This window comes from Pleurodeles waltl, chromosome 4_1 (genome assembly GCF_031143425.1).
Source record: "Pleurodeles waltl isolate 20211129_DDA chromosome 4_1, aPleWal1.hap1.20221129, whole genome shotgun sequence".
In the NCBI taxonomy this organism is placed as follows: Eukaryota; Metazoa; Chordata; class Amphibia; order Caudata; family Salamandridae; genus Pleurodeles; species Pleurodeles waltl.
This window is the reverse complement of record NC_090442.1, coordinates 459683720-459708084: the sequence shown is the minus strand read 5'-3', so window position 1 is coordinate 459708084 and position 24365 is coordinate 459683720. Positions and strand designations below refer to the sequence as shown.

Sequence of the window (24365 nt, the reverse complement as noted above, 5' to 3'; positions counted from 1 at the left end):
TGGTTTACCCCTGGAGATACGGGATGGGGTAGTGAAAAGATTATTTGACTGTTGTTAAACCCGACTATCAGTATAACGGGGCTGCACAACAAGAATATCACAGAGCGAACGGTTTCTTCTATTATAAGTCCGTTATAATAAGACACGATTTGAGATCCCACTTGTATTACTTTATGATAATTATCTTTATTCTGTCAAATAATATTGACAATGACAATCGCAAGCTAAGAATGTAAATATTTGCTCAAGTTGTTTAGTAATTTAACACATGTGTTTACACAAGACTACAGAACTTATACATATATATGTCAATCAAGCCAAGAGGAGATACGATTAGAATTAAGAATGGTATAAAATATTCCTTGTATACAATGTAAAGTTGTGAAAACAATAAAAAAAAATACAACACAAAAAAAGCAAGAAAAGACTGCATAATATGAGCCTCCGGTCTTGTAATAAAATTTAACAATGAGTCTATCGGTTTTTGGTTTTCACTGCAGAGCATAGGACAATCAGGTGTACTCACAGAAGGCATTTCATTGTTTGAGATCCAGAATCCATAGCCATATGAGCAACCAAAAATGCACCCCTCCAGTTAGAGGATGACTACTGACGTCCCTCTATGATGGCAGTAGTGGAAGCATTTTTATTATAGAGAAAGGCAGACTATTCTCCTCAGTCGGAGAGTGCTTACTGGCCTCCCTTATGTGCTTTTCACCCTTGTTCTTCCTTGCATTCATGTGGGACCTGGATGGTGAATACATGTTTACTCTGCATGTGGAAGGTTTGCGTGTGCTTGGCTACAAGAAGGCAGAAAACCATTTTCAGACTCCTTTGTATATGGTTGTAAGGCCCTCCTCAACAAAGGAGAGGCACCCACCCTTATCCTCCTCGATCTCTCAGCAGCCTTCAACACCGTCTCCCACCACACGCACATCAACAGACTTCACAACGTAGTCATCCAAGGTCTGGCTTGAGATGTATCGCCTCCTTCCTCACTGACAGAACACAGCAAATCCACCTTCCACCCTTCACCTCTAAACTCAACCCAATCATCTGCTGAGTCCCTCAAGGCTCATAATTCAGCCCTCCCCTCTTTAACACCCACATGTCCCCCGTAGCCAACACAGTCATATCCCAGAGACTCAACATTATATCCTACAGCTGACAACACACAACTCATCCTCTTCCTCTCCGAAAACTCCACAGCCTGCAGAACCAACTTCCACCAATGCATGACCTGCATCGCTAATTCAATGAAGAATAACTGCCTCAAATTCAACACAGACAAGACAGAAGTCTTGAGCTTCAGCAGTGACAACTTCCACTGGGATACCTCCTGGTGGGCCACAGAACTGGGGCCCACCTCCACCCTAGATAAGCATGCCAGGAATCTTGGTATCATCCTGGACAGCAAACTCACCATGACGTCCCATGTCAACACAGTGTCATCCTCCTGTATCTTCATTCTGCATGTTACATAACATTTTCAAGTGGCTTCTCCAAAAGTGTAATTATTCATATATTTTGTAAGCTGAGTGATCTTGTCACTATGGCCTATGGATCTTTGTGCATGGACAGATTTAAGTCCCCATCATACTACCATAGAGCTTCCTTCAGTGTCCTGAAATCAAGTCTTGACTTGGATGGGCCCTTTTGTTCTGTTTTGGGGGAGGGGTGTTGTTGCATTTGAGCAACCTCCCTGAAGTGCAATAAGACACCAGCACCACCCCATCTCTCGAGGAGTTGAAGAAAAGTAATCAGCATCTCCTCCAACGCTGCCAGAAATGTCTCTGACCTCCACTCTCATCATGAATGAGCCACAGCGTACTGAAACTCACAGCCTACACAGATATGCCTTGCAAACAGTACAGCTAGCTGAATAAGTGATTGTGCAAGACATAGGGCCTGGTTACGACCTTGGCGGATGGCATACTCCATCAGAAATGTGACAGATATCCTGTCCACCATATTACAAGCTCCATTATATACTATGGAACTTGTAAAACGGTGGGCGGGATATCCGTCACGTTTGTGACAGAGTATCCCATCCGCCAAGGTTGTAATAAGGCCCAAAGTGTGGACACCGGTATGAAAAAGGGCACTGAGACAGCTTTAGCCATGCCATGGTGGGTTGCCATGGGGATCATTGTCCTCATGTCGGACCCTTTCGACTCTTTGGGAATTAAACTTTTCAATCTATTATATTCTTCAACTTTACACTTATCTAGTTCAACTTCTTCTTTGGTGACTCTTCTTGTCTCCTTTTTGCCTCTGCAGTTCCTTTTGAAACACATGCTAAAATTAACTTCACAAATTTTCAAGGTTAGATAAATATCTACCACCACTAACAATACTACACTAAGTGAGATAGCAAATACTTATAATACCCATTTATCCCAACCACCCACCCCTGACTCAATCAGATCTCAGATTCCAGGTTCTGCTAATGGGTGAACTCCTTGCCACAATATTAGTCAAATTCTTAATATACCTATTAATATTCAGATAATTATCTGGCACATATGTACAGAATTGAGTCTTAATCACCTTACAAACACATCCCTCCTTTGCTAAAAGTATATCTAATGTCACGCTATTTTGAATAGCCAGGCTTCTAATTGCAGGCATCTAATAATAGGAGCTAACACATCTGCTGTGTTATTCACTAAATGTTCTGATAAAGTAGACATCTTCCTTATCTTCACATCATTTAAAGCTGTCCCTAGGGGGAATCAAAGCAGAGAAAACATCCAGAATATTTTGTCCTGCACTGTCACGCTTCGTTCTACTATAGAGCACATTTTAAAGTATTCTCATGATAGATTTTAGGAACAGTAACACTAAATAACAAATACTTGTCCACCCAATCTAAGTGTGGAATAAGCATTCTTAGACATATGTGATTAATACATCTAAACATGAGACTATCTCCTACAAAGAAATACCTATTTACATCAGAAGAGTATGTATATCAACTATTTTCTACTTTGACTTTACTATTTTCTCATTGCGTGTCCTACACATAGGCTCTTCTTCATTTTTTCAAATCCTAATATTGGATGAATATTTGAGTTCTTATTCACAGCTCTTTCTTTAGAATTAAATCTCAACACTTCAAACCCTGCAAGTTTAACATTCATTTTTTAATTATATTCTCTAACAAACAGCACCCCAGTTAATTTAGGTTACACATACCTATATCTGGAAAAGAAACACATTAGTACTTTTTATATTGGCCCTGTGAAACTTTATAGGAACGGGCATAAACTCAATTCCCTAACGATTTGCAATAGCAGGCAACTCACTTCCTCCAAGAGACTCTGATATATTATTATTGAATAATAAAGTGAAGAGGACAAAGCATGGGACAAAGGTCATTGCAGGTATGTCACACCTTCAGACACAGACATATGATGTATACAAATGTAACAAACAGTAATATTCAAGATCTCTCTGTAATTCTTTAACAATACCATGCAGGTATTTTCAGAAATAATAATTTTCATGCCTATTCCAAACCTCTAATTCCTCATGCATTGTACTATTTTCATTAGTAGTGTTTGAGAGATACCCCAAAGGAGGAAACAAATACACTAGTAGTCTAGTACCAACAGCCAACATTAATACTACTAAAACTACTTTGGAAGCCATACAAATATTCTCTATTCTTGTGGACACTTTGTCATTCGATTGATCCATCTTTCAAAAACAAAGCCTTTTGAATATTTAAAAAACAAAGTTCTTCAAAAATCAGTTAAAAAACATTTCAAAAGTCAACGTTTTCCTGTATGTCATGAAAACATTCAGCATATCATGGTTTTGTCAGATTCTTTCTCAATTTGCTGCCCCTCGGTTGGATCTTCAAACAAAGATACAAGACCTTTCAGGGTAAATTATTCTTCTAGTTCAATTCTTCACAAGTGTGTACTTCTCATTTTTCTGTCTCTGTCTCGTTGATTTACAAGTTTGACCTTCCTCTGAGAATTCTTCAGCTCTCACTTCAGGTTCTTCAGCAGCACTTCCTCTCATTTCCTCAGCTACTTTTGAACCATCAAGTGTAGAACTACTTTGCACTACACGTCTTTGCGAACTCTCACCTTCAGTTTGAACTGGTTTTTCTTGAATTTGATTTTGTGCATTTGACCTTCCATTCAAACACATATTTTTTTTGTTTGCTTTTGAACTTTGGTTTTCACAGTTTTCCCTTGTCCATCCAAGTTCTGAGAATGACTCTCTGTTTCAAAAACGTGGGATAACAGTCATTCTGGTACCCATATTCTCTGAGTGTGTGATGCATGAATCCAAGAAGCAGTCTGTTACACTTTGCAGCTGTGTTTGTTACCTGGATAACCTGGTAGAGCCCCTTAGATCACAGTTGCAAGCAATCTCCTCTTGCTTTTCGATAAGACTTCACTCTCCTGAGTATAGATGATGATATGCAACTGAGGGCACAGAGGGCATGGGAATCTGCACCTGGTGAGAGAGGGAGAGCACACTGCCTCAGTCAAATCTTGCAATCATCCAGGATCAAGCCACGAAAAATACTGAGCGGGGATGCAGACCAGGTACCAGGGACTCACATTGTTCTATCCATCAATACTTCATATAGGTTTAGATCAGTCTTTTCATTCAGAGCACATCTCATATTCAGTAACACCAAAGGGAGTGCATCTGGCCATTTTAGAGAAGTAGGGACACACACTTTTGTCAGCTTCTTTTTTATCAACACCAGATGATAGCAGGTGGAAACTGCAATGAAACTTTTGATTAATGATTAATGCGTAGCAGAGCACCCTCATGACGTCATTCTTAAAATGTCCACCTCTGTCCGATTTGATTGATAATTCCATTCCTTAACTAGGAATCAAATCCTTGAGCAATGATTTTGCAACTACCACTCTATCACATCTCTTTGTCAAGTATGCCTCAAATCACTTTAAAAACATGCCTACCACTACTAAGATGGATCTAAGATTATTACATGGTGGCATTTCCACAAAGTCAGCCTGCAATCTTGTGAAAGGACCATGTGCCTTTCCGATACGACTTTGACTTCATGTGTTTTCTTTCCATTGCTATCTTTGCTGATACACTGTACACCGCTGACAATAATTTTCTGCACTATTCCTAAAGTGAGTCAGTAGTGATTAAATTTATTAATCATCCCATTTCTTCCCACAAGGGTTGGTCCATGAAACAACCTCACCAATTGTGATGTAAGTGCATTTGGCAAGACAAACTTTTATTCATAGTTTTTTCACGAGCCATCCTGTCCTTTTTAACATCTGTCCTTTTCCTATCCTTTCTTTTCCTCATCTGACATTGTATCCCATATTTCCCTCATATCATCCTGTGTTTTCATTGACACACAAGTAAAAAAAAGTTGCAGGGTGATTATCAACTTGCATTGCAAAACCAGTACCTAGTGCTGCGTGGTAACATGTAACTGCATCTTCGTAATTATTTTTTTTAGTGGCATCACTCTCACGTTCAAGTGCTGTTCACTTCACAACTGCAATTTTAGATGGCAGTCTCAAAAAATACAGTAAATCAAGAACTCATGATCCATTTTGAATTCACTCTGCGGCCATAACTGTCCACAATTATGCACAGTTCCAAAATCATGCTGATCATCAATATAAACTATAACACACTGTGCATGAGCAGTACAACAGGGGCTAGTAAAAGCAATCAGATCAGCATCCTGGGCAGGAAACATATAGCACAAATATAATGCTTCAACAATGTGCTTAATGGGCAAACAGCATATGAACACAAGCAAAGTTCTTGCAATGTCTAATGAACAAAATCCATAGGCAAATAGAGCCAAATCAGCTTGATTCAAAGGCACATCTTGTATGTCTGGTCGAGCTTTTGTGGACAATTCAGTGACCTCCAAACAATCACATTCTTCATCATCATTGTCAAAATCATTCTTTACTTTTGGAAGTGGCAAAAGAGTAGCAGGATTTAAAAAAACACGTCTTTGATTGACCCATTTGTGGCTGCACAAATTATTTTCTCATACTTAGTTAACCATTAGTTAGATGTTGTGTCATGCTTCAGGTCAAAATTGTCTCCAGTGAGTTTAGCACAAACACTACTTAAATGTGACTGAAATCCACTGAATCACTTTGGATGATGGCGGTCACAGCAACTGGTCGCAAACATCCAAGAACATGATTGGCAACTGGGTCTAAGTTCTAGAAAGATTTGTAGCAGATCTTTTCCCTCTGCAGTGATGTGGAATGAGAACAGAAAGACAGCACCCTTCTCTTTCTTGTCAATACAAAAAGAACTCTTTCTTTTAATCTGGCAATCCTAGAGTGAATGCTGTACACTACGTCAGTATTATCGTTCAGGAAAATGTCATGCATTCCCCATTGTAGGGCATTGGATCAGTTATGCTGCAATGTGTTAGTCATAGCAATGGCCTAGCAGTTAGAGAAAAATGTTGACTCCACTGGCAGCGGGATACCACCATTCCCATGAACAATCTCATGTATCATCAACTATATTGTTAATCATGCCTAAATATTGTACTATCTTCCAATTTCCATTAACCTCCTGAATTACTATTATAGTGGTATTACATGGGCTCCCACACGTCTTCATTAAAATACCCTGTAGCACCACCTTCTCAATCATTGGTGTAATTCCTTCCTCAGTTTCATGAGAGGCTGTAGGGTGGTATACATGGATAAACTGCTCCTCATTGCAGTGTACAATAAATCACATAAGTCAATTTACAAAGTAACTCTTGACACACTAGGTTCACAGGACTTGTTTCTCTAATCATAAATTCACAATAATTTGTAACTCAACCTATCTTCCCTGGAATAGAAGTTGAAACTACTTGTTTATTTGCTATGCCTACAGCTTGGACTGCCAGGGGATCACCGCCAGAAACATGGTTCCCGGCGGGGTGGTAGCTGTCTGAGTCGTGGTCAGCCATGGTGGCACTGAGATCAGCGCAGCCGTGCTGATCACGAGTTCACTTTCCAACAGCCTGTTCATGGCGGGTTCCCCGCCATGAACAGGCTGGTGGAAAGCCAGTGCTGGGGGCCACAGGGAGGCTCCTGCACTGCATACGACCATGGCATGGGAAGTGCAGGGGCACAACTGCCACCACCCTTGGAATGCGCTCTGTCTGCTGTGCAGATAGTGTGCATTCCTCGGGTGCTGATTTGCCATGGCATTGGTCTCGGCTTCCTTCAGGGAGCCGTAGCCAATGCCGTGGCACTGTTTCAGCCAGTCTGACTGGTGGGAACGTCTTGATTCGATTGTAATATGAATGGGGGGAAGGCTGACGGTATGATAGCAGCCTAGTACCCGCGGCTTTGGCAGTCAGCTCAGTTCAACTGCCAAAGTTGTAATGAGACCCTTGTTGTTTTCAATATATTAGTTTTATTTAGTAAATATAATTAACATTACAGTCATAACATAATGAGCACAAATAGCATTAATGATCAGTAAAATAGTCTGCATGTGTCACATAAATTGCCTATAGAAACAATTTGGAAGCCAAATCAATAGAGCATAATGAAATAGCTAAATCATTAGACTGAACAACAGAGTGCTCCAAAGGACAAGACCAACGTGCTTTAAAGTGTGTTTTTATAAAATGTGCCCATAAAATGTGACTACTTGCCAAAAAAATCAAGACTTTTTATAGGGTTTTGACAAATATAAACAATTCATGAAATATAAAACTACAAATAATTGCGACACATTTAATAGTTAAAAACAGGCACCATCATTCAGTAATGTTACATGAAAATGAAAATATTTTCAGTTGCTTCCCATCTCAACAATTGTATACATAACACTATAACTTTCTGTGCAGACATTCTGCAACAATCCGCCACAAGTAAAATAACAACTGCAAATATATTCCATCAAAAAATTTCTTTGCACAAGGAAGAGAAGGGTGCTGTACGGCCATACCACCCTGAATGCGCCCAATCTCATCTGATCTCGGAAGCTAAGCAGCGTCAGGCCTGGTTAGTACTTGGATGGGACACTGCCTGGGAATACCAGGTGCTGTATTTTTTATATCTTGTTAATTTGGCAAGGTCAGAAAAATCTTTTGAATACATTCTTAAAATCACTTATTCCTAACCGTTGGAACATTAATATTACTTATCAGATCTCTAACTCTGCAGTTGAATACCCTGACCTTATCATCTTTATTGAAAATTACAAATTACAAACTCGTTTCTTTAGGAAAGCTACAGCTGCAAATTCAATCCTTCATGCTTCCAGTTGTCACCCACCGAGTACCATTCATAACATCCACAAGGAGAATTCAGGAGGGCCAAATTGAATTGCACTAGCACATCTGACTATGAAACAACCTCTACACAAATGATTGAGAGACTAACAGCCAGAGGCTACAATCAGAAGATCTGAGAATAACTAAGAACAATTTAAATGGGATGGACCGGAACAAGATGCTAAATAAACCGAAACATCCTAAGAAGATTACAGCTATTCGTTTTATAACCGAGTTTCACAATGGTCATCACTTGATTCGGAAACTCTTAAGTAAACACTGGTATCTTTTACAAAACAATCCATCTATCAATCAATATATCACACAATATCCCAAAATAGGATTTAGAAGAGCCCCTAACCTTAGGGACAAACTATGCCCATCATTTGTTCGGGAAAAACCTCCCCGAAACAAACTATTGTCAAGACCCAATGACTTTGTCACTTGCAGCAAATGTTCCATCTGTAAATTGGGGCTATCTAAAACCAAAACGATCACAATTAATGACCAACTCCATAAAATCCCAGATTTTATCAACTGTGAAAGCTCCTATGTTGTTTACCTAATCAAGTGTCCATGCAACAAAGTCTACATAGGCAGCACCACTCGAGTATTGAAAACAAGGATCCAGGAACATTTCCGAAATATTCACAAACATGACCTTAGGGCTCCGCTTGTGGAACACTTCAATGAATTTCATTCTGAAGAACACACCTTTACCTTCTGTGGTCTTCTATGGCTCAAAGTACATCCTAGAGGTGGCAACTTAAAATTACGACTGCGCCAAGAAGAAAGTCGTCTGATCATTCTCTATGACACAGTTCGCCACAGCCTTAACAAAGACTCAGAATGGCACACTATTGGTTGCTTTAATTCTTTGGAAAGTGACTACAAAAAGTTTATTTGACCTATCTACCTTAATTTACTAATTATTAACTAAGCTATCTCTATGTGTTTTTTTCTCTGTGTCTTTTCGTTTCAGTTTTCCATTTTGATTACATACAGTTTCATTAACAACGACTACCATTTACATATGAGATAGGATATTTTCTGATCAAGCTCACGCCACAAAATTAGACATTTTTGAAATCATGGTTTAATACCACTCATCCAACATAAGATCTCCTTTTAAATATTCACCTTTTGTCTATTTTTATCTTTTTATCTTATTATTTCTTTACAGTGGTCCTTTTTTCTAAAAGTTGATCTTATGGTAAGTATACCATCCATCGCAACATTACACTTGATTACATACAGGACGTTCTTTCAACATGGCGCTTTCATACAGTTTATTAACATATAGCATGGTATCCCAACATTCTAGTTGTTTTTGTGTTTTTTCCACGATCTCATAAATGGCGGCACCCGATTCTCCTTTCTTCGTAATAAACATAAAGGAAGGACTTGTGTCGCGAGACCGCAAAATAGAGGAAAGTTGTGTTATCAGCGTGTTCCCTAAGATGGCAGCGGCCAAGGACGCGACTGATTGAACTTTTCTGATCTGCTATTATAGCAGTTATTAAACGGGTAAGCCATATTTCACAATGCAAGATTCACTACACTTAAGTGCCCCTTTTTTGCTTACATTTATATATATTTTCTTAAATATTACTGTTAAGGCATATTCGATTACTTTTCCAATGTAGTTAGTTCTTTGACAAAAGTTTGACCCAGTATTTTGGATATATTCATGTGGCATATTTAGACCATCTGTGGATTTCATTAATGAACATTTTTTCGTTTTTCTTGTAGCCCCTGAGCTACATGCATACTTGTCATATGTTCCTTTTCCCGTTTTAATTCACAGATTAACTATTACTTTACTAACACTTTGAACATTGTCATAAGCAGAAATTGAACTACAATTATGGCATGTTTTCATCTCATTAGTTGATTCTGCAAATGGATTAATGTACTACATTCAAGATGTATAATATTTATATACAAAAATGCTCTTTGTTCTGTTCACACTTTTCCACAATTACATTGCTTACTAATAGGTGCTGGCACCATTACATGATCTGTTTTGTTCATTCACTTCAAAATGCTATATCATACTTTTCTCCATTAACCTTCACTTTAGACATCACAGATCGTTCATATATTTTTTTTCGATTTTTTTCGCTTTCTTTAATTTCTTTTACCAGGAATGGATCTCTGCAATTGCACTTCTATCGCACGGGTATCGATCTTTATTTTTTCCACTGACAGAACTTTCGGGATATGGTAGCACAACTAAGCGCTTTTCCTTTCAAAACCTCTGGCTTTCACCCCTTGGTGTTTTTTGATCCCTTGATTCTAATGACTTATTAGTTTTTATTTCTGTCCTTTATTTTAAATTTTACTTTATTTCATCTTCTACAGCCTTGAGAAAGCCCTAGTGAACGCACCTCATAGGGCTAAACACATGTTGGCTGAGTACTCTCTATGTTCTTCACTTCACCTACCTGTTGCACTATATGAAGTTAATTATCACTGCCTAATAAACTACAAGTATGACTAAATGTCTCAGAGAACTTTTCCGTTTTTCTAAGGAACATCATATGCTCACGAAATATTGTATAATTGGCAATTGGATGCCTATAAATCAACAATAAATAAGTGGGAACTTACCATTTATCATTAAGTGCTGTTTTTCTTGCATGCACTTTAAGATGGAAGGAAGCACCATAAAATATTTTGAGAACATTTACGTTTCTACCAAAACACCCTATGTGGAATGGGTGGGAGATGTGACGAGTTGATTGAGTCCGAGGTTGGCAAGCAGGGAGATCGAGTTGCTGTCATTGGTGTTTTCGAGGTGGAAGTTCAGGTCCCCGAGGAGGATGTAATCTGTAGAAGCTAGGGCTTGAGCACTGGGCACTGGTGATGTCAGCGATGGAGTCACTGAGCTGAGGTCAGGGTCCGGGGGGGTCTGTGGATGAGGGTGCCTCTGAGGGTGGTGTTGGGGTCGATGTGGATTTGGAAGTGCATGTGTTCGGCGCTGCTGAGGGCGTCTTCGGTGTTGGTTGAGATTCTGATGGTGTTCCTGTGGACAATGGCGATTCCTCCTCCCGGTCTGTTGGTGCGGTCTCAGCGGGTGACCTTGTAACCGTCTGGAATGGCTATGGCGATGGCGATGTCAGGAGCTGGGGAAGGGTTCTGCCAGGTCTCTGTCAGGAATGTGATGTCTAGGGAGGAGGAGACGAGAAGGTCCCAGAGTTCGATGGCGTGCTTGTGGACGGAGCGGGTGTTGAGAAGGATGCATCTGAGGTGGTTGTGTCCGGTTCTTGTGGGTGAGGTGGTGGTCCTGAGGGTGGAGAAGTTGCAGCTCTGGCAGGAGAAGGGTCCGTGGGCGTGCTTTGGTGAGGCCTGGAAGCAGGTGGTAGAGCGGCCGGTGTTGAGGGTGTGGAGGGCGTTGGCGTTTTAGTGGCGTCTGGTGCCGGGGAGACCTCGGCGGCCAGTGGGACTGGTGCTGGGTGCGGTCCAGGCGCAGAGGGGCGCAGACGAGCTTGCTTCTGGCCAGCCTCTTGCACGCCAGCAGCGTGGCCGCACAGCGGCTGCAATTAAGAGGGGGAGGTGGGAGGGAGGAGCAGCTCGTAGGCGGGAGGGGAAGCCCAAATGGGCGCGAGGGAGGGCGGGCCGCGGGGGACGCGGCAGCTGGAGAAACCACGGGGGAAGCCAAGAAATGGAAAATGTAGGAAAAAGGCACCAATAGAGGAAAATGGCACAAATACAGGAAAAAGGCACAAAAAATGGGGCAAGATAAACAGAGAAGCAGAAAAAAGAAAGTGAAAGACAGACACAAGGCAAACAGACAGACGATACTTACGGCACCACTGGACCACCAAGGATGAGGCACAGGCAGGGCCTGCGGGTGGAGGAGGGCCTCGAACTCACAGTAGCAGCTGCAAGGGCGGGGAGAGGGACGCCAGCGCAACTGTGGAGCTGTGCGGCGCGGGGAGCTTCTCCCTACCTAAAAGCAGGTCAGGGGTTGCGTACAGATATCATGTTGTGCATATGCTTATTTAGTTTCCGATTATTTGTGATGACATTTTGCTCAATTGTCAACTCTGATGAATTGAGTTTAATTGATTATACAATGAGTACAATATGCCTAATTTCTCATATCTTTTCTGATACGTTATGAAAAATTGTCGAAAACTCTTTAGTGTTACTGCGTTTGCAAAATTAATTTCATATGTAAAAAGAAATCATGTTTATAATTATATGAAGCAGCACAACACGCATCAAATGCAATATTCAGCATTTTTTCTATGCCTTTTAGTCACATGAGCACAAGATAAAAGCATTCAAAATAGCACCGTGGGTGCATGAACAAGGCTGAATTTATTGGCTGAGACACATCAGGATGGACCTTTTCTGTTGTGTGCAATTAACACTTCGAGCACTTCACTGGAGTCTGCACCTTGTCTGTTTTGGCTACATTTCTACAGGAATATCATATAATATATTACAAGGAAATGTCCTTTTTGAAGGACTACCCAGCTTTTTGTCTAGATCTGCTGCTGGTTTTTGATTCCATAGTGAACTGGGCTCTGCTGACCAGGACTCAGTGCATGTGCTCTGAACCCTTAAATAAATGTACAATTGGCTAACACTTGATTGGCATATTTAACTGATCTATAAGTCACTAGTGCAGGGTACAAGGTGTGAAAAGAAGAAGTGCTGGACGGAATACTGTCAAACATTCATCCCCAGTACAGAGATCTGGGCCTAAATCCATTGTTTCTTTGCTACCCATGTCATTTCAGTTTGGACCCAATCATATGCAAATCAGTCTTGACCCTGTCCCCCATGGGAACAGTCCAGCCCGAGCTGCCAAGCCAGGCCCTCCCTGGACTGGAAACAAGCAACGTTGGACCGGTTTCAGGGTAGCACCCTTCATCAGCCAGACTAGCTTGACTCCCGTAGCATGGAGAGCAAGGGACCCAGGGCTTGCAAGTTAAATGTCACCAGTGGACTGCAGCACTGATTGTGCCACCACTGCAGTGACAAAGTGAACACATGAATCTAGGCCTGCCACTGCAGCCTTGTCAGACAGCTTTTAAAATAACCTTTTTGCCTTAATGTAAGCCACCTCTAAGAAAGGCCTTAGCAGCCCATAAGGCAGGTTATTACAGGTAGGACAGGTTTTCTTTTATGTTTTACTTGTCCTGACAGTGAAACCTGCCATTGTTATTTTCACTCTTGCAAGGATGATAGTCCCATTGACTAACATGGGGATACACTGGCACCAGTTACGGTGTGCAACACACAATGCACACCATATGTCACGCCCAACACCATGATCAGTACACTCCTTAGCAGCAAGTAAAACAAAAATACTACCACAATCTGCAAAACTTGCCATAGGTGTGAGTTATGGTGTGTGCTGTGTATTGCACAGCCTCACCTCAGGTTTTTTTTGTGTTAATTGAACCATAATCTTTAGCTGTGTTTTGTGCAGTGAGTTTATATTGAAAGTACACGGGGGAAATCCTGTAATATGGTCCAACATTTCCATGAAGAAGTTATACCGACCTTAATGGAAATGCTGAACCTTATTATTCAGCTACCAGTACATATTTATATTTATAATTTTTTTGTCTTTGTTTGGGTGCATTAATTGTAACAAATGCAGTAGAATAAAAAGATTGTATTTTGGAATATCGACCGCAAGAATATAATGGCACACTTTGTTATATAATGGACAAAATACTGAAAGGTTAGTGTGTATGAGGAAGTATAGATTTACTATTCTTAACTCCATACCTATGTACCCTGATAATATATCCTGTCAGAATACATAAATGGCGAGTTAGTTATAGAAGATCTATATATACTTACCTTTTGCTATTTTGTCTTTCGATATTCTGACTATGATATTAATGTCCCAAGTTATAATGTAGTCGATATTCAGAATACACACTGTATCAAAACTCATATTTCACAGGCAGACGTAAAATATTTTCCATATTCCGCAGAAACGCCATCATAATGAGAGCCTATGCGCATCATCATCAATGCGCTTGGTTAACTAGTAAGGACACAAGAATGCTGCTTAAATTGATTGAATACTCTTTTCTTTTCTATGTTTGTTGGAACTTCTGTGTCTTGGTTTGTAGAAAACCTGAGATATTTTCAAAATAGCCATCCCCAGATGTCTTCCACTTTTTGGGAAATGAAGAAATGGAAAAGGGTCAGAAATACATGAGCATGGAACGCGGCTGTGACTCACAAGCCAGAGATGACACATATGACTGATGCTCTGTTCAGGTATCTATACCCTTCTTTGACTTTTACTCAACAAAATGGGTTTGAAAATATTTGCTTCATAGACTTTCCCTGATATTCCTGTAAGTGCTACATTTGCAGCAGGCATCAATCTTCAGTGGATCACTATACTGCCAGTGGACCTTTACCCTTTTCAGTGTCATGGATTGTAATAAATAGAGTAATTAAGTATGGGACAAACTGAGGAAAAATTGCCTTCCGACGGCTTCATTTTAGAATTGTCCAAGTGCACTAGGGAGTGTAAGGACATTTAGGTCGAGATCCTTTTGCATAGTGCCGATCTGTGCCTTTTGTGCTGTTGAGGACTGAAGCTGACCGTATCAATATTGACAAGTGGGGGGTGAGGGTACAAGGACCGGGTACAACCCAAGCCTTTTCCCAAGTAGCCATTCACCCTCCCGCCTGTCAATGAATGCCACCCCAACACCCACTGGGCTCGCAATCTTTAAATATTACATTTTGAATTTAGTGTGGATAGTATATAGTACACGATTCTGGTTTTAGAAAGTGGCTTCTAAGTTGCACTTAACCATTACTTTAGCTGGCACTTCCATGCAGTTAATTTCAAATGTTATAACAATGGCATGGTGCCCACATACAATCTAGTGCGTACAGTTCAGTGTGAGGTTATACCAGGGTGCACGCTTGCTCCAATCAAACTCCTTTTTTATTGTACGAGTTTGCTTTTATCTATATTCCTTGGTAAAATATAAAATATCATGTTTTACTAAAAGCATCTACCGTTGGTCTAGATTTGCTGCATTTAGTATATTTTGCATTAGTGGTCCGTTGGCCTGCTGTGCACAATTAAACCCTTCCATCTGCTTAAATGCGTATATTTAATGCACCCCCAGGGGCAGGTTCCATGGCGAGCAGTCATGCCACTCCCTCTAAATTGAGGTCCATCTCAACCACCACAGAAGTAACATTAAAACAGACAACCATATTTTATCGTATTTCTCCCCTACAGCATTTCAGCTAGCTTCGAATTATGTCTTAAATATCAGTCATAGTCCTACCGGTTTTGTCTTTTTATTTATATGGAGCTGCACTCATAGGATGCTGAGAAGACCTTATATATTTCCCAACTATCTTAACTGTGAGATGAAGTGAAATGGCATGACTATAGCAAACTATACGGGCAACATCCCTCTCTAGGTGCGTGCCTGTCAGAATGTTTCCTGAACAGAAGAAAAGAGTTAAAACAGGCAAGATTTAAGTTTGGCTTTGAAGGCTGTTAAAAAATTTACCATCATCTATCCTCCAAATATATCAAAATATGCTACTATATACATTACAGGATGTACTGCATACCTTTTGGAGGTTCTCTTGACTCAGGGTGAGTGTAGCTAAATCCCTAATATTCCCCATTACCAGGTAGGCGGCCAGTGTTGCAGATAAGCTTCCTGACCTTGGTTTGAGGTGGGAGTTACATAGCTTCCTATACCTGGCTATACGGGTGGCACATACAATTGAGAATCACTATGAATATAACATGGGTAGAGTCGTGGTGGGCCTGGAGGACTTGGTGGCCTTTTGGAACAAATTATAATTGTCAGTTGCTGGTAAGGTGGCGCTTGTCAAGATGGTGTTCCTGCCTGATGCCTCTACGTCCTGCAGAACATCCAGTGTCCTGTAGTCCATTCAACGTTAAAAAGACTGGACAGCCTCTTGATTGCACTAATCTGGGCCAGAACATTTGTCAGAGTGGGACTCTGGGTTCTCAAGCTGGACATGGCAGAGGGAGGTTTAGGCTTACTGGACATGGAATTGTACTATATAGCGGCACAGCTACAGCATGGTGCTCTGTGGTGTACAGATGGCTCTAATGGAGAGAAGTGATTATTGGCGGGCACAAAGGGTGCAGATAGTTTTCTCCCCTGCCTTATAGAGAGGACTGGTTTGAATAAAGGCTACCCTTAATATAGTAGAAATGGCAGCACTGACATAAGAAGTAGCAATTAGATCTGTACTGCGTAAGCCCCCGTTTTGTACAAAATTGCCGTTTTGGTGGCTGAAGCACCTTTTGCATATCAAACAGTTTATGTCTATGTCAGCTTGGATTGAGGGGGGTTGAGAGATCTTAGGGGACCTGTACATGCGCGGAAAGTTGCATTACATTCACAGAAGCACAAAAGACATTTGGGGTGGGCCCTGATCCGTTTTTACAATTTACCAAGCTTACCAAGATAACCACTGATACGCTAATTGCACAGTGTAGTATTACATTATGCTGTGTCGTAAATATTCTATTTTAGACATGAACTCTCTACCCTGAAAGTCAAGTGCAGAAAGACAATACTTGGCCCAGTTTGCAAAGCAATAATAGGCTGGATCTCAGGACACCAGTGACAAACAACCTCAACTATCACCACTGGGGCCCAGTAACCTCTGAGTACCCTGTATGTCCTGAGGGGATACAGCATGATGTAGCCTCTTTTCTTTCTCATCCCATTAAGTCAATCATCTAGGTAATTTTCAATCTGGACTCAAAAAGGCCTGCAGCATTAAGAGTGCTCTTCTACAAACTGTTGATGACGCACTCAGTTTCCTTGAGCCTGAAGACTTCTATCTACTTGTATGTCTCGACTTATCAGATTTCTTTGACACCAGCAATCATTTCTCTTGCTCAACAACCCAAAAGAACATATGGGCATTGATTGTATTGTACGAAATTGGTTCACCACATATTTATCAATCAAACCCCAAGCAAATTAAATATATTGTTCTGTTTCTAACTGTGTCAATGTACTTCAAGGGGATTGTTTAGGGTTTCGTTTGGCCTCCATCACTGTATAATCTTTGCTTGGAACCTCTTGGGGTTAGCCTTAGGAACATTGGGATGCAATATCTCCAATATGTAGATGGCACCCAGCACTACTTTAAAACTGCATTCCCAAATGGCAACTCTTTGGTCTCTGACACTGAGCAATGTTCAAAAATGAATGACAAAGTATCAGTTAAACCACAACCACCACCAGGACTAACTTTTTGTTTATCTTCCTGAAAAAAATCTAATTTACCATTTCTCTCATGGACTGAATGGTGAACTCTATTGGACTCCAAATCAGTCATTGTTGATAATGCCAAATTTCTTGGCTTCATTCTCAACAATAAACTTAACCTGAAATAACTATTTCTGCTACAGCTAAGATTTCTTGATGCAAACTTAGATTGCACTGGGGTATCCAGCAGTTTATCTCAGAACAGGATTCAAATAACTTATTCTTTCCTGACTGGATTATGGCAACTTGCTGCTCACTGGTCCACCTTCATCTTGGCCCTCCTAAAGCAGTGCTCCATACTGCTACTTACTTTGTCTCCAGATGCAACAAATGTGCCCAAACCGCGCCTACCCTAATTTCTCTACAATGGTTCCATACTGATGCTAAACCACAATTCAAGAAGGACTGCCTTACCCATAAAGACCTACAAGCATCTTCTCACTCTTCTTTGGCTGTCATGCATAAAATCTTTAGTGGTCAATAGCTTTCACATAATGTTAAATCTCTCCTCCTAGAGCCTCTGCTAGCGCGCCTAGTCCTTAGTAAGTAAACTTACAAGGGGACGCGTATAGGTCAGTGAATCTTTTGGATCACAGAGTATCCTAGCCAAGTGGTGACTACAGTAAAATCAACAATAATTCCAACCAAACAAACAATACCAAAAACCTAGTCTAATAAGAAAAGACCATCACTCTCAAGAAGGTTAGTTCGTTTTATTCCCTATTAGTTACAATTCTAATCAAAACCTTTACTTCAATGAATCCATGGTTAATCAAACTTTATTAGCAACAATAAGCAATAATTCATCAAGATTTTATTAATGAGCAAAGCAACATCAAACTAAATTAGCAATTTTATAACATTGATTAATTCAGCAATGCAAGTCAGTCAGTCAAAGTCAAAGTCACCCTTTAGTCACCCTTATCAGCCTACCTAATTCCGATCAGCATGTGGGTCTTCATCCCAAAAACAATTTAGTCAAAAATCATTAATTTGGAAAACCATCTAACTAAAAGGAAAAACACATTAAACAGCGCAGTTGGTACCTAGAAGGAAAAACACATTAGTCAATCATTGATAGCTACCTATCCGAGCTAGATCAGCAACGGGTCAGTCTTCGTCTCCAGGTCATCAGTCATCAGCAAGGCTCGGGCTCACAAAGAGCAAGCCCAAATTTCAGCACTTCGGACAGCGTTTCCTGACATCATCAACTTTTGCCAATCCACTCTGATTTCTCTTCTCGTGTCATGACTTTTTATTAGGGTCTCTCAGTCCGTCCCCCAAATTGCTAATTGGTCAACCTTATCAGGGGGTTATGACTCTAACCTATAGTTTTTGTTTACCACTTGTCTGCGTTAATACGAGCATCAAGTTTCATTAACATGATTGGTCTCTTCATCGATGAGAACATCATCCGGCTCTTCAGGTAACAAAATTGTAACTCACTGTCTCTTAGTCAGTGCCTCTATTGTTCGGATCCTGTGAAAGTACATTTAGCCTACTCTACACATAATTGTATCAATTTGTTCTGATCGTCTCCTGTCCACTGATGAATTTGCAGAAATTTCTAGCAGAGCTCATCGCTGAACTCTGTACAGTTCAAGGTCCTTTTCTCCAGTTTAAGTGTCTGCGGCTCATCGTGCCTCCACGTTTAAGCAAGCAAGGCCCAGCGCCGGCCAGGCCTCTAGTACGGCTAAGTTAAGGATACAAAACATCATAAAACTTAGGTTTATATCATTAGTTATGGCATATTATTACCATTTCATACACATTACACATTATTTTAGTACAGTTAATACAGATGATGACCACTCTCCGTGGGCACATTTTCCACATTACACGTTATTTTCAATTATTAGTTTTCAAATAAAAATTTTCTCATTAGTATGTATATGAAAATCATTAGAATATTCTCATGCTAGCATATCTGCTGCAACACCTCCAAGGTCCAACCTTCAGTGTTGTACGAAGCAATCCACCCCAAGCAAGCACCACCGGAATTTCAAACTCCCTCCTACATTCCACTCCCTGTCTTGCAGCCTTTAAAGGGAGCTTAAATTCCTCTTGCTCCAAAAACACATTGACTGAGATTGAGAAATGTTTTGTGTTTGGTCAGCCTCTGTTTACCACACCTCTGCCTTTTGTTCATTTGTAAAGCACTCACACTACTGAAAACTGTATAAGTAAATAAGGCCCATATTTATACTTTTTTAGCGCTGCATTTGCGCTGCTTTTTGAAACAAAATCGGCGCAAACTTTCAAAATACAATTGTATTTTGTAAGTTTGCACCAATTTTGCGTCAAAAAATGCCGCAAATGCGGCACTGAAAAAGTATAAATATGGGCCCAAATGCTTTAGAAGATAATGTGAGAAGAGAGTCATCTAACTAGAACCTTTCCCACACCTTTTCTTGTGCCTTCCTCTTTTAAACAATGATTTGTTATAGAGACCTTTAAATCAGAAGTCCCGTGCCTGGCATTGAAGAATGGCCTCATCATCTTTATTAACGACTTTAGTGGAGATGTGATGTTCACGTCCTCCACATTGCCTTCACAGTGCAGAGAGCCTGAACATCACATACTAAAGGCAGGAAATCTTCCTGTAGCTCTGCACCAGGGAGATTCCCTTTCGGGACCCTCACCGTGGGCCACTGGTTTCCCTACCAGACTCATGCTTTTTTGTTGTGAATGATAATTAATCTCATCAATATTGAAAATTAAAGTATAGGGTGTCTTTCCATTCCTTATACTTTCACTGTGCTCGGTGCCCAGTGGCACAGCTCAGCCATCCGACCGCCAACAACAACATGAGAGGTACCCTTGGAAAGGGGAAAACACCTCCTTTCCAATGATACTTCTCTTTAGTAGATTTCTGCTTGGAGGTCACTGCAGCAGGGGGGATCCCCAAATAGGGATTCACTCACTAGACACAAGGGAATTTAAATGGGAGGGGGAGCCCCAGCCATGCACAGGCAGTTGCTCCCACTACCCACCAAGGATCCAAGGTCCCAAACAGGTTAATGTCCAAATAGCCAACCCCACTGAAGCACGAAGTTGACTAGACTTCAGAGTTGTTTATTTAAAAGCAAAAAGGAAGCAACCTATGCTGATATTAGACCACACACTCACCCATAAAGGTCAAGCAGTCTTTCTCCCCATGGGGCAGAATAGGGGAGTTATTCTCAATCTATACTCCCCGGGAGGCAGAGAGTACACTAGGTACAATAGTTAGATATTACAAAACAATGGACGATGGCCAGTGCATTTGGGCACCAGGCCGTGACCCACCTCACCTGTAGCCCACACAGAGTTTTGGAGGATATACCCTTAATATATGACCTCAACCACCATTGTTAGTTTTTTTTTTTTATTAAAAAGAGTGGTGAATCATGGCCTGTCCTGGCATCAGGCTGGTCCCTCCCCCACACACACAACTCTAAAGCCCACACATTGCCACAAGGAAGCATATTTGGGTATTTTCTCCCAATCTTACCTCAGGGGACTAGAGGTAGATTTTTTCAAAAACATAAAACAGGGGGTGGAGAACGACCCATGCTGGCATTGGGGCTGCATCTCCCATACTCAGAGCCCAAACAGTCTGTCTACCAACCATGGGAGGCAGATTAAGGGATTCACCCCAAATCTGCTCCCATCAGGGGGCAGAAAGTACCTTAAATACTATGGGCCACAATGCATTAGGCATTTGTGTCAGCCCTTTGATCCTTCCATGCACTCTGCTATTACAGAAGGGGCCATAAATGCTTGTGCAGCCCCTTCTATGATATAGATCATGATAGCGTACATCTTGTACTGGTTTGATCATGAGTGGGAAATCCCTCATTGTCATGGGTATGTGGTAAATTAGAAAACACTTTGCCTTTGTGTCTGTGCTGTATCACAGAAAAGAGTGCAGAGACAAAAAAAAACTATTGAAAGCCACACTAACTGTCCCCATATGTGGGACCCCATGGGAAGTTTTTTTTTTTTTTTTAAGTCTGGCGCACTATCTTGGCCTAAACTGGACACATTTAATTAAGGATGCAACCATGGCACAAACAGGGACAGTACATTCAAAGTAAAATTCGGACCTACACATTTTATGGGAAAAAAAAGAAAACATTGATTTCGGTGGTGATCAATCCACTCTGGTATCGGGCAACGCCCCAGAGCTGGAGCCCAAACAGCTTTTCTGCGCACTACAGCCATCTACATGCAAGTGAGGGGAAATGTGTCTTTCTCTGACATAGTTATGACATGTGTAAAGGAAACAGTTGTATCCCCTCCAATCTGCCTCCCCAGGGTGGGTGAAAGTCTATCTGATGCTCAAGGTTAGAACCAGATACCAAACAAAGCCAGCATACCACACCATTTCTTTTTTCAACACATCCCCTGGTATCTAATGGGCTTTATGTCCCCTGGGGCAGGAAGATAGGAGGTGAATCCTTCAGTCGTCGCCCTCAGGGGCTTGGTGCCAGGGGACAGGTTGCAGCCCATTACAAGGATGGGTGAGCTCCCCCCCACATTCATGTTCTCACTTTTTCCCTGATGATCCGGTCTGCTTTCTGACACCCCTCTGGAATATGCATGAAGTGGGTAAATACCCTGTTTGCCCACGTAGAGGTGGGCTGTAATCCCACCAGACAGCATTGAAAAAACTGAGAAAAAGATTGGTGTGGAGCTCTTGACCATGTCACCATCATGCTCCGCCACTGGGCACTATATCATATATCTGTCCGGTGAGAGGCTTACACACTCTCTGCCGGCTCATCTGTCAAAACTATGCCCAAGGAAATCCCATTTCCTCTCACTTGCAAAGGGGAATGACTGCAGTATTCGGGCACTTTGTGAGATGGCACCCAAGGAACCCTAACAACCCCTGGCATTTCAGAAAATTAGAGACCCAGGGGGATCCAGGGTGGTGTGGCTTGCATGGATCCCAATACAAATTCTGCAGAATGCTGCTCAAACATCAAAAATATCCCTACAATACCCAATTTCCTCTCTGTTCCCACAGGGGAATACTGCAGCATTTTGGCAGGCCCACAGGGAACGCTACCAGCTATGGGCATTTCCGAAACCCAAGGGAATCCAAGTTTATCTTGCATAGAAACCAGCAGGTTTCCTGACCAAAAATGCTTGCGATCTTCAAAATATGCGTCAAAGTCATAGCACCTTTTCTTTCCACAATTCTCTAAAAAAAAACTACTATCCCTTATCTGTGGGTGGACCTAATGCATCTTAGGAATGGACTAAAAGTGTAAACTGCTATTGGTAATAGGTCCACACACAGAATTTGGGTACCATTTTTATCAGAAGTAGTGTAGAAATGCTGGGTGGTAGGACATTCATTGATCTCTGCAAATTTTGGAAAATTCCCTTTTAGAAATGTGAGTAAAATCTGTTATTTTAACCACTGTCTGATGTTTGCAGGCCATTCTGGCTAAGGGAAATGTGGCGTGATCCACACCAGCAGTACCACACTGCACCCTTCATACTGTCCAGTTTTCAGAAATGGCAGGTTTCTCAGGGTGTCAGCCACCTAAATGTCGCAGCTACCCATGTCCCAGAAAGACTACAATTTTAAGACAAAATCTCGATAGTCTCCATCTTGTATTTTGGGGTCCTGCCTGTCATGAGTGATAGATGTATGAAATGGAGTACTGATTTTGTGAAGAGAAGTGTGGGAACATATAATACTACAATATGTATTAATATGTCTTGAATTTCTCTTCCTTTTTGGTTTCCAAAAGTAAGTCAGTGAGCAAGAAAGAACATATTTTGCAAACGTCCTCTGAATCAGTCTCATATGAATAAACACTATTCCTAAACTCTGATGTTTGGGGTATTTAAAAAATTAAGAGCTTTCCTTCATCTCCATTTTTAAATATGTAAATCTAACTTTATGGATTAATGCATAATCTGCACACAATGAAAAAGCATTGCAAGTTGCAGCTTGGCTGAAAACTCTGGGTATTGCGTCGTTTTGGAGACCACCAAACACTACATATCCATGTTACGTTTATATATCAGCCGTCAAGCAAAAGTACAGTCGAAAAAGTGTGCCCCATTTCTATTTTTACCTACCTCCTTAGTTGTTTTATTTCAACCATTAGTTTCTTTGGGGAAATCATTAGTGATTTACACCTGGCATACTTCTGAATGTTCCTATTTTTCAGATTCACCAAATGATTTGATAACTCTCCCCCACACAAAAAACTGCAAGTAGACAGAAACTACAAAAATAGGTGCTATTAACTGCTACTAACAAATATGCAAAATACACGGTGATTTTTTGTATTTATTTTTTACTTACGACTCTGAAAACTGGGGTGAGGTGACGTCAGCACAGAAAATCTTTCTTTAGGCAATTTTCATTAAAAACACATATGTACTTTCTTGTACAACACTACTTCCCCATTTTTCTAATAAAAGAGGAACATTTTGATTATTTTTTGGATGCCTGCAATTGTAACCACTTTTCCTCTGAACCTTTAGAATCCCTATCATGTGGGGGAAAGTACGTAAATTAGGCCTGGATACTTTTGTTGAAAAAGTTATAAAGGTTTACACGCCAACTGCCCCAAACATCAAGAAGGCATCTGCAAAGCCAATAGATCTGGCACTAGCTGCTTGCCTTCTGTTTTTCAGTGCTTGTTATCTTTTGTCCTGGTTTTTGTAAAACGTTATTGTTGGTGGAGCTGCTGGCCCCTCCATCTAAAAAAAATATAAAAGCACAAACATAGGTTTGGTCCCAAAAAAAGCACTCATTGCCATATTAGTCCCGTACATTTGCTACTTTGTGTGTG

General features: G+C 40.9%; 1 long non-coding RNA gene and 1 pseudogene across 1 annotated transcript in view; one reads left to right on the top strand and one right to left on the bottom strand.

Annotated features, from left to right (window-relative positions):
* The first annotated feature begins 7936 nt into the window (after nt 1-7936).
* Nucleotides 7937-8055, top strand: LOC138288614 (5S ribosomal RNA; annotated as a pseudogene).
* Nucleotides 8056-18253: 10198 nt separating this feature from the next.
* Nucleotides 18254-24365, bottom strand: part of LOC138287839 (uncharacterized) — a 41565-nt gene continuing 35453 nt past the window's right edge. Inside the window, exon 2 of the long non-coding RNA XR_011202289.1 lies at nt 18254-19252. This is a non-coding gene — a long non-coding RNA (uncharacterized lncRNA). The remainder of the gene's footprint in view (nt 19253-24365) is intronic.